This window comes from Lissotriton helveticus, chromosome 5_1 (assembly GCF_964261635.1).
Source record: "Lissotriton helveticus chromosome 5_1, aLisHel1.1, whole genome shotgun sequence".
Taxonomy (NCBI): Eukaryota; Metazoa; Chordata; class Amphibia; order Caudata; family Salamandridae; genus Lissotriton; species Lissotriton helveticus.
In genome coordinates, this window is record NC_136065.1 from 1,538,623,651 (window position 1) to 1,538,631,389 (window position 7,739).

The following is a 7,739-nucleotide window of genomic DNA, read 5'->3' on the forward strand; positions in this document are numbered from 1 at the left end:
AGAGACGACGCAAAGAAATACGTCAGGAACTGTTCGGTATGCGCCCAGAGCAAGGCGAGACACACCAGACCGATTGGACTACTTCGTCCCATACCCATTCCCCCCAAACCGTGGCACACGGTCTCATTGGACTTCATCGTGGAAATGCCCTTATGTCAGGGTAAAACGACAATCTTGGTACTTGTGAACCACTTAACCAAAATGGGCCACTTCGTGCCGTTAGAAGGATTACCAACATCAGCAGAACTGGCACTAGAGATACTTCAACATCTCGTTAGGGCTCATGGAATTCCGAGCGTCTTCATAACTGACAGAGGGTCGCAATTTACCTCGCGTTTTTGGAAGGCCCTGTGCAAGACCTTAGACATTGATGCCAGGCTCTCGACGAGTTACCATCCTCAAACAGATGGCAAAACAGAACACCTCAACCAAACCGTGGAACAATATTTACGTTGTTTTACCTTGCAGAACTCAACAGACTGGGTCACTCTCTTATGGTTGGCGGAGTTCACTTACAACAACACAGACCATTCAACCTTGGGTTGTTCCCCATTTCTCTGCCTACTGGGTTATCACCTAAACATACTCCCTTTCGAATGGCCCGTGACCTCAAATGTACCCAGTGTTCAGGAGCATCATTCTCATCTTCAGGCAGTCCGACTCGATGCTATTCAACACTTGTCGGCCGCTCAAGCCTCTCAGAAGCGATCCGCTGACAGAAAACGCAGTCCTGAACCGGTCTACCAGGTGGGGGACAAGGTGTGGCTCTCCACCAAACATATACATCTCAGGGGCATTAACAAACTGAAGCCCAAATACATTGGCCCCTATAGTGTGGAACAGATCATCAACCCAGTTGCAATGAGATTGGCTATCCCCCGCTCCTGGCACATACACCCTGTCTTTCATGTGTCACTTCTCCTACCCTGTCCCTTGGACACTAGATTGCCCGTTCATCCCCCCCCAGTGCTAGTGGAGGGCTTGGAGGAGTATGAAGTACAGGAACTGTTGGATTCCAGATTGCACAGGGGAAGGGTCCAGTACCTAGTGAGTTGGAAAGGGTTTGGTGTCGAGGACAGGACCTGGGAACCAGAGTAGAACCTCCATTGTCCTGACTTGGTCACTCAGTTCCATCAGGCCCATCCGGGAAAGCCCGGTCGACCGCTGAGTCGGCAGTCCTCGAGAGGGGGCTCTGTAGCGATTACAGCCAGCAAACACTGGTGCAAGGTAGTGCGAGGCAAGAACTGTTGCTGCACTACGTTTCCCAGAACACCCTGGGTCATAGCGGTCCGGAAATCGCAACCAGACGTAGAGATATAAGCCCCTCCCAGGCTGGGCTGGGTGCTTGTCAATCCTTTCTCGAACTTTGGTTAAGCCTGTCTTGTTTGGGAGCTCCGAGCGCTGGGTTGCGCGGATGCTTTCTTTCCCGCTAGGAGGACGCGAGCGCTGGGTTGCGCGGACGCTTTCTTTCCCGCTAGGAGGACGCCGCCGCTGGGTTGCGCGGACGCTTTCTTTCCCGCTAGTGGGCAATACAGTAAGTGTCCTTGTGTTTCCCTGAATTGTGATAGATTAGGTGAGCCTATAATCCCCTATAATCAGCTTTCCTTTTTGTCATTACAGCGACGTTGTGCTTCGAGGACCTCTCTACGTTAGACCAGATGAAGAGGGGTTTCTTCTCAACAACTTCTCTCTTCCTTTGTCCTCTTCCCTTTTCCCCGAAGTGCAACCTGTCCTAGTGTGTTTCTCACATTGGGAGAGTTGGCGCTTGCGGGAACTGGGAGGCCTCTCCTCGAGCTGTGGTCCCCGCTGGCTAGAAACCTAAGGTTAGTGGCATGTGTGTTATCTTTCTGGGTTACTGTACATCTGCTAACTTGACAGTGAGGTCCTGGCGTGCGTGTGGGGACTAGAACACTTCCACCAGTTTGTGTGCGGTAAGAAGGTGTTATTACATAGTGACCACAAACCACTCACTAGATTATTAACCACAAAAGGATTGTACACCGCTTCACCCGAACTAGCTCATATGTCAGTGAGATTGCTATATTTGGACTACGAATTGCAGTATGTACCGGGTGTGAAGAAGGTTGTTGCTTATTTTCTCAGTAGGTTACCTCTTCCCATGTGTGATATTGCGGATTACATGGGGTAGGAGTCCTACATGGCCAATATCGTTGAGGAATTCCCCGACATTACAAAACAAGAGTGGGAAAGAGCAATGGAACAAGATGAAAGTGTACAAGATGTAAGCAAAATGATACAGGATGGTTGGCCTGAAAAAGAAAATGTATGCAAAGAACTAAGAATTTTTGGGGAGTTGAGACACGATTGTCCGTAGAATGAGGGCTGGTGTTAAAACGACCGAAGGTGGTGCTCCCTAAAGCATTGAGAGCTAAAATCCTAGACAGGGACACTAAGGGACACTTAGGTATCAATAAAACTATGGGCAGAAATAAACATTGGTATTGGTGGCTGGGTTGTGACTTAGCAGTTGAAAAGAAAGTGAGAAATTGTGTGCAGGGCGAAAATTCAGAGAAGTCTCAAGTTACTTTCAGGTCAACGTTACATTCCTTGCCTAGTCCTAATATGCAGTGGGAGAGAGTAGGTATGGATTTGATGGGACCACTATGGGGGCATGGTGAAAAAGTGTACATTGTTATACTTGTTGATCACTTCTTCAAATGGCCAGAAATAGAGATACTCCGCAGGATGGATTCAGGAAACATCATTAGGTTCCTTGACAACGTTTTCATGAGAGAAGGGTTATCAAGTACATTTTGAGTAACAAGGGTCCATTGTTCACCTCAGTTAACTTCAGAAAGTACCTTGCAAGGAATTATATTATTATTAAAACTACTTCTGTGTACCACCCTGATGGTAATGGGGCAGTGGAACGTTTTAATCACGTCATTAAAGGTATTGTACAATTGGCTAACAACAATGGATTGCACAGGAGAAATGAATTGTTCAAAATGATATGGGCATACTATTATTAAGCTTGTAGAGCACCTGGTTACTCCAACGGAGTGTTCCTGTGCTGGGGCAATGTAGAAACACAGCAACAGGCTCAGACACCCCCATCCCCCTAGCCTCAAGGCCCTAAGATGTGAGAAGGCCTACTACCGGTCCCCTGAAGGATATTGGAAGAGCCAGGTTTTCACATTTTTTTGAAAAAATGTCTCCGTTGGACAAGTCCTCAATTCCACAGGTAGATAATTCCAGGCCTTAGCTGCGAGAAAGCTAAAGGAATTATCTCCTGCCCGTAGCTTACGAACATTAGGCGCGATAATCTTCGCCGTGCCCAACGACCTCAGAATCCGAGCAGGTCTGTAGGCAGAGAGAAGGGGGCACAGATATCTTGGCCCTTTCTCATTGTGGATCCTATGACAAAAACATAAAGCCTTAAAGGTGACTCTAGCCAGTATAGGGAGCCAATGTAATTCCTTCAAGGCAGCCCCCACCAATGCCCGCCTAGGGATATTCAGTATCAGCCGAGCCGCAGCATTCTGAACCTTCTGCAAAATGTTCAGATTTCTTTTGGTCACCCCTAGGTAAAGGATGTTACAGTAATCTAAGCGGGAAGTAACAAGGCCTGTACAATGGTTCTTTTAGCGTCTAGTGGTAGTAGGTCCAGGATTTTCCGCAACATTTTAACAATGCCAAAGCAGGCTCTGACCACAGCTGATATCTGCTCTGAATAAGATAGCGTGTTGTCGAAACATTCTCTCAAATTCTTGACCTTAGCCATGGGAGTTGGAGTAGGTCCCAGCTCCTCCGGCCACCACAAATGTGACCAGATGGAGGGCTGTTTGCCAGCTACCATCACCTCCGTCTTTCCCGCATTCAGCTGCAAGCAGCTGAACTTCATCTAGTTATCAAGATCACTCAAACAGAGGTTGAAATCAGACGCCGTTCCTGCCCCCTTTTGCAACAGTGTAACAATCAACTGACTGTTTCGGCATATGACACCAGTTTCACCCCATGTCTCAGCACAATGTCTTCCAGGGGGCGCACGTAAACATTAAATAAAGTACGGCTAAGGGGTGAGCCTTGTGGTACCCCTTGAGACAGAGGACATACTTTGGATTTAAAAGGATGCTGTAAGACCAGGAAGGATCTGTTCTGCAAGAAGGGTTTGATCCATTCCCATGAGCTGCTACCGACCCCGACCCCGGCCTCCCCCAACCGTTCCAACAGAAGGCCGTGGGAGACCGTGTCAAACGCAGCACTCAGATCCAGTAAGATCAGTGTAGTTGTTCTTCGCTCATCAACTGCGGTTTTCAAGGCCTCTGAAGGTAGAAGTAAGGCTGATTCAGTGCTGTGAAGCGACCTGATACCAGACTGGGTTTCATGGAGAACACATCTTTCTTCCAAAAACGTGGTCAATTGAATATTTAGATGCTTCTCTGCAATTTTAGCAAAGTAGGGAAGCAACAATATAGGTCTCAGATTCTCTGGAAGAGCTGGGTCTAGAGAAGGGTTATTTTGCCATGGTACCACCATAGCATGTATCCAATTGCTAGGAACCTGCCCTGAACTGAAGGACATGTTCAGAAGTTTGGTAAGAACCGGTTGTCAGAATTGTGGGTCTCTAGTTGTCACAGGTAGGTACTTGTGACAATTAGGGACCTTCTCCTCTAGTCAGGGTAAGGGGGTACACTCCTAAAATAACCCCTGCTCACCCCTTTGGTAGCTTGGCACGAGCAGACAGGCCTATCTCAGAGGCAGTGTATAAAGCATTTGTGAACACATACAGTAATCAAGTGACAACACTACAAATGGACACCATAGAGGTTGTATATTTATAAAAATAAGTATATTTTTATAAAGAGGTACCACAAGACAATAAACAACAAAAATAACCCACAGTACTATTAGAAATCAAGAGTTCTTGTTAAAAAGGCTTAAATCAAAGTTCTGTGCGAGTCGGTAGCCCTGTCCAAAAACGGGGTTGCTGAAATAACACAGAGTCTAACAAATCCAGCGGACCACGTCGTTACGGGCCCACTCAAGTGTCAACAGACTCGGTCACAGTACCTTTACTTGATACAGCAGGCATGGGCATGCGAGCCGGTTCTGGCGTTCGCTGCATTGCAGAAAAGAAAGCGTTGCAGGACGCGTTGTCCCTCGATGCGGTGCAGGCAACGGCTCGTTGACGGAGTCGGTGGGTCCGAAGTGTACGTTGCATGGTGAGACGGTGCTTCGTTGAGGTGCTTGCAGCTTGCGGTGCGGCGACAGAGCCGGAGTTCGGGAGCTGGCGTCGATCAGTCCAGACAGCGGTACGAGTCGGGCGGTGCTTCGCGAGACGTGCGAGGCGGTGCCCAACTCTGATGCGTTCACAGGACTCGAAGTCAGCAACAGTGACCGTGTCGGTCAGACTGGTTTGATTCGGTGGAGCGAGGCGTTGCACGTCGCGGTGTCCACAAGTCGCAGTGCAGGAGATGGCTCGATGACTGCGTCAGGATGGAGTCGGTGAGCTCAGAGCTTACGTTGTTCCATGCAGACGTTGTTCGATGCGGTGCCTACAGGACACTGGGCCGGTCGTGAGAGTCGGTCACAGCTCCCTGCCTCTGTAGCCACTGAAACAGCGTTTCCAGCAGCAATCCACATAGGCTGGTGAAGTCTACTGGTCCTGAGAATTCGGTCAGGGGGCAAGCTCTTTTCCAAGCCCTTGGAGGTCTTTCACAAGTCAAATAAAGTGCACACGAAGTCCTTTCTCCTTTCTTCGGCAGTCGGGCAACCACTACAGGTCAATTCCCCAAGCAGCACTTCAGCTTAGGGATAGTCTCTCCGCAGTTTCTTCAGGTTCCTCCCTTCAGCAGGAGTTTCTTCTTGTAGTCCAAAAGTGATCTACTTTCTTGGGATCAGGGTCCCAATATTTATACCCCAAAATCCTCTGAGGGCAGAGGGGCCTTTGCCTAGTCCAAACCAGTTCTGGAGCACTCTGTTTACATGACTCCTTCTTTCCTTTCACAGTGCAGGGCAGAAACATCAAACGCCCCACGGGAGGTGGAGCCAGCATTGTGGAGGACAGGCACAGCCCTGGAGCACTTTGTTGACATGATTCCTTCTCTCATTTCACAGTGCAGGGCAGAGACATCAGAGGCACCACAGGGGGTGGAGCCAGCACTGTGGGGGGCAGGCACAGTCCTATTCAGGTCCCAGTTGCAACTCCTCCCTCCCATCTAGTTGCAGATCTCTCTATTCACCACTGGGCTGACTCATTCTGTCTCCTGGAATCCTCCGGCCCTGTCACTCAAAACTCCAGACAAGGAATACACAACCTAGCAGAGGCAGGCCTGGATAGTTAGACAAGAAAATACCTACTTTCTAAAAGTGGTATTTTCAAACACAGAATGTTAAAATCAACTTCACTTAAAGATGTATTTTATCATTCTGAGTTCAGCCATAGTAATCTCGAATTTCTACCATGTCCCTAAATCAGCTAGGATTATAAAATGTAATAATCTAACTGCCCATTCTGGCCTATGGAGAACAGATAGCCTTGCAATAGTGAAAAACTAAAATGGGTGTAATTCACTATTACCCCAGGGCATGTCCTACCTTATACTTACAATGCACCCTGCCCTAGGGCCTACCATAGGGGTGTCTGATATGAAGAAAAGAGAAGGTTTAGGGACTTGCAAGTGGCCTTGCCCAGTCAGCATGACAGTACCACACAGGCTCTGCAATGGCAGGCCTTAGACACAGGCTGCTTCTGTGGGTGGCACAGCTGGTGCTGCAAGCCCACCAGCAGCATTTAGATTTACAAGCCCTGGGCACACTCAGTGCACTGTACTAGGGTCTAACAAGTAAACCAAACAAGCCAATTCTGGAGTCACTACCCAGATATCAATTTACAATAGGGAGATCAGCAGTGGTAAAATGCCCAGAGTCATAAAATAGACAACAATAGGTCAGAAAAAATACAGCAGGAAGGCAAAAAGTTCAGGGATGAGACTACAAAAAGGGCCAAGTCCAACACTGGTGCAATGGCTTCTTTCCCTCGCAATCGAAATTTCGGGGGATCAAATCCAGGGGAGACCCAGATTTAACTGCTTCCATACGTTTTAGGACGTCACTTGCTACAGGCGAGAGGAAAGAAAACCTATCCTCAACCCCGGAATCCTCGCTAGCTGGAGCAGAGATATAATTTCTGCTACTTTCAGGGAAGGCTGCATATATTTTTTCTATCTTTCCCAAGAATAAATCTGCTACTTTATTACAATAGTCAGTGGAGGCAGGCAATGTTGCTGTGACACGTTCTAAAGAAGTTAATTGTTTGACTACACAAAAAATATTCTTAGTGAAATTCAATTTGCTCAGTATAAAACTCCCTACGTGTTCTCCTGATTTGTTGATGGTAAGACTTGAGTGCCACTAAGTATTTCATCCTATTTTCATTCAGGCAGTTCCCCTCCAACAGCGTTCAAGACGTTTACACTCGGTTTTCAGGAATGCCAGTTCCTCTGAAAACCATTTTGCTGAAGGGGTAAGACGGGTACTTTTGCAGGCTTTCAGAAGTATTATGGAGTCTTCTACCTCCTTAATCCATAGAGAGACTTGGTTCTCTATCTGAGTTTCAGCCCTTAATTCTAGAACGCTTGAAGTCAACTTATCTCTAAAGGTATCATGGGTTAAAGCGGCAGATTTCCAGATCATTGTGGCCACTGAACACTTTCCCAAGTTGCAGGGGACCTTTCTTGGATTCACAATCCTGAAAGGGAGGATTGAGTGGTTGG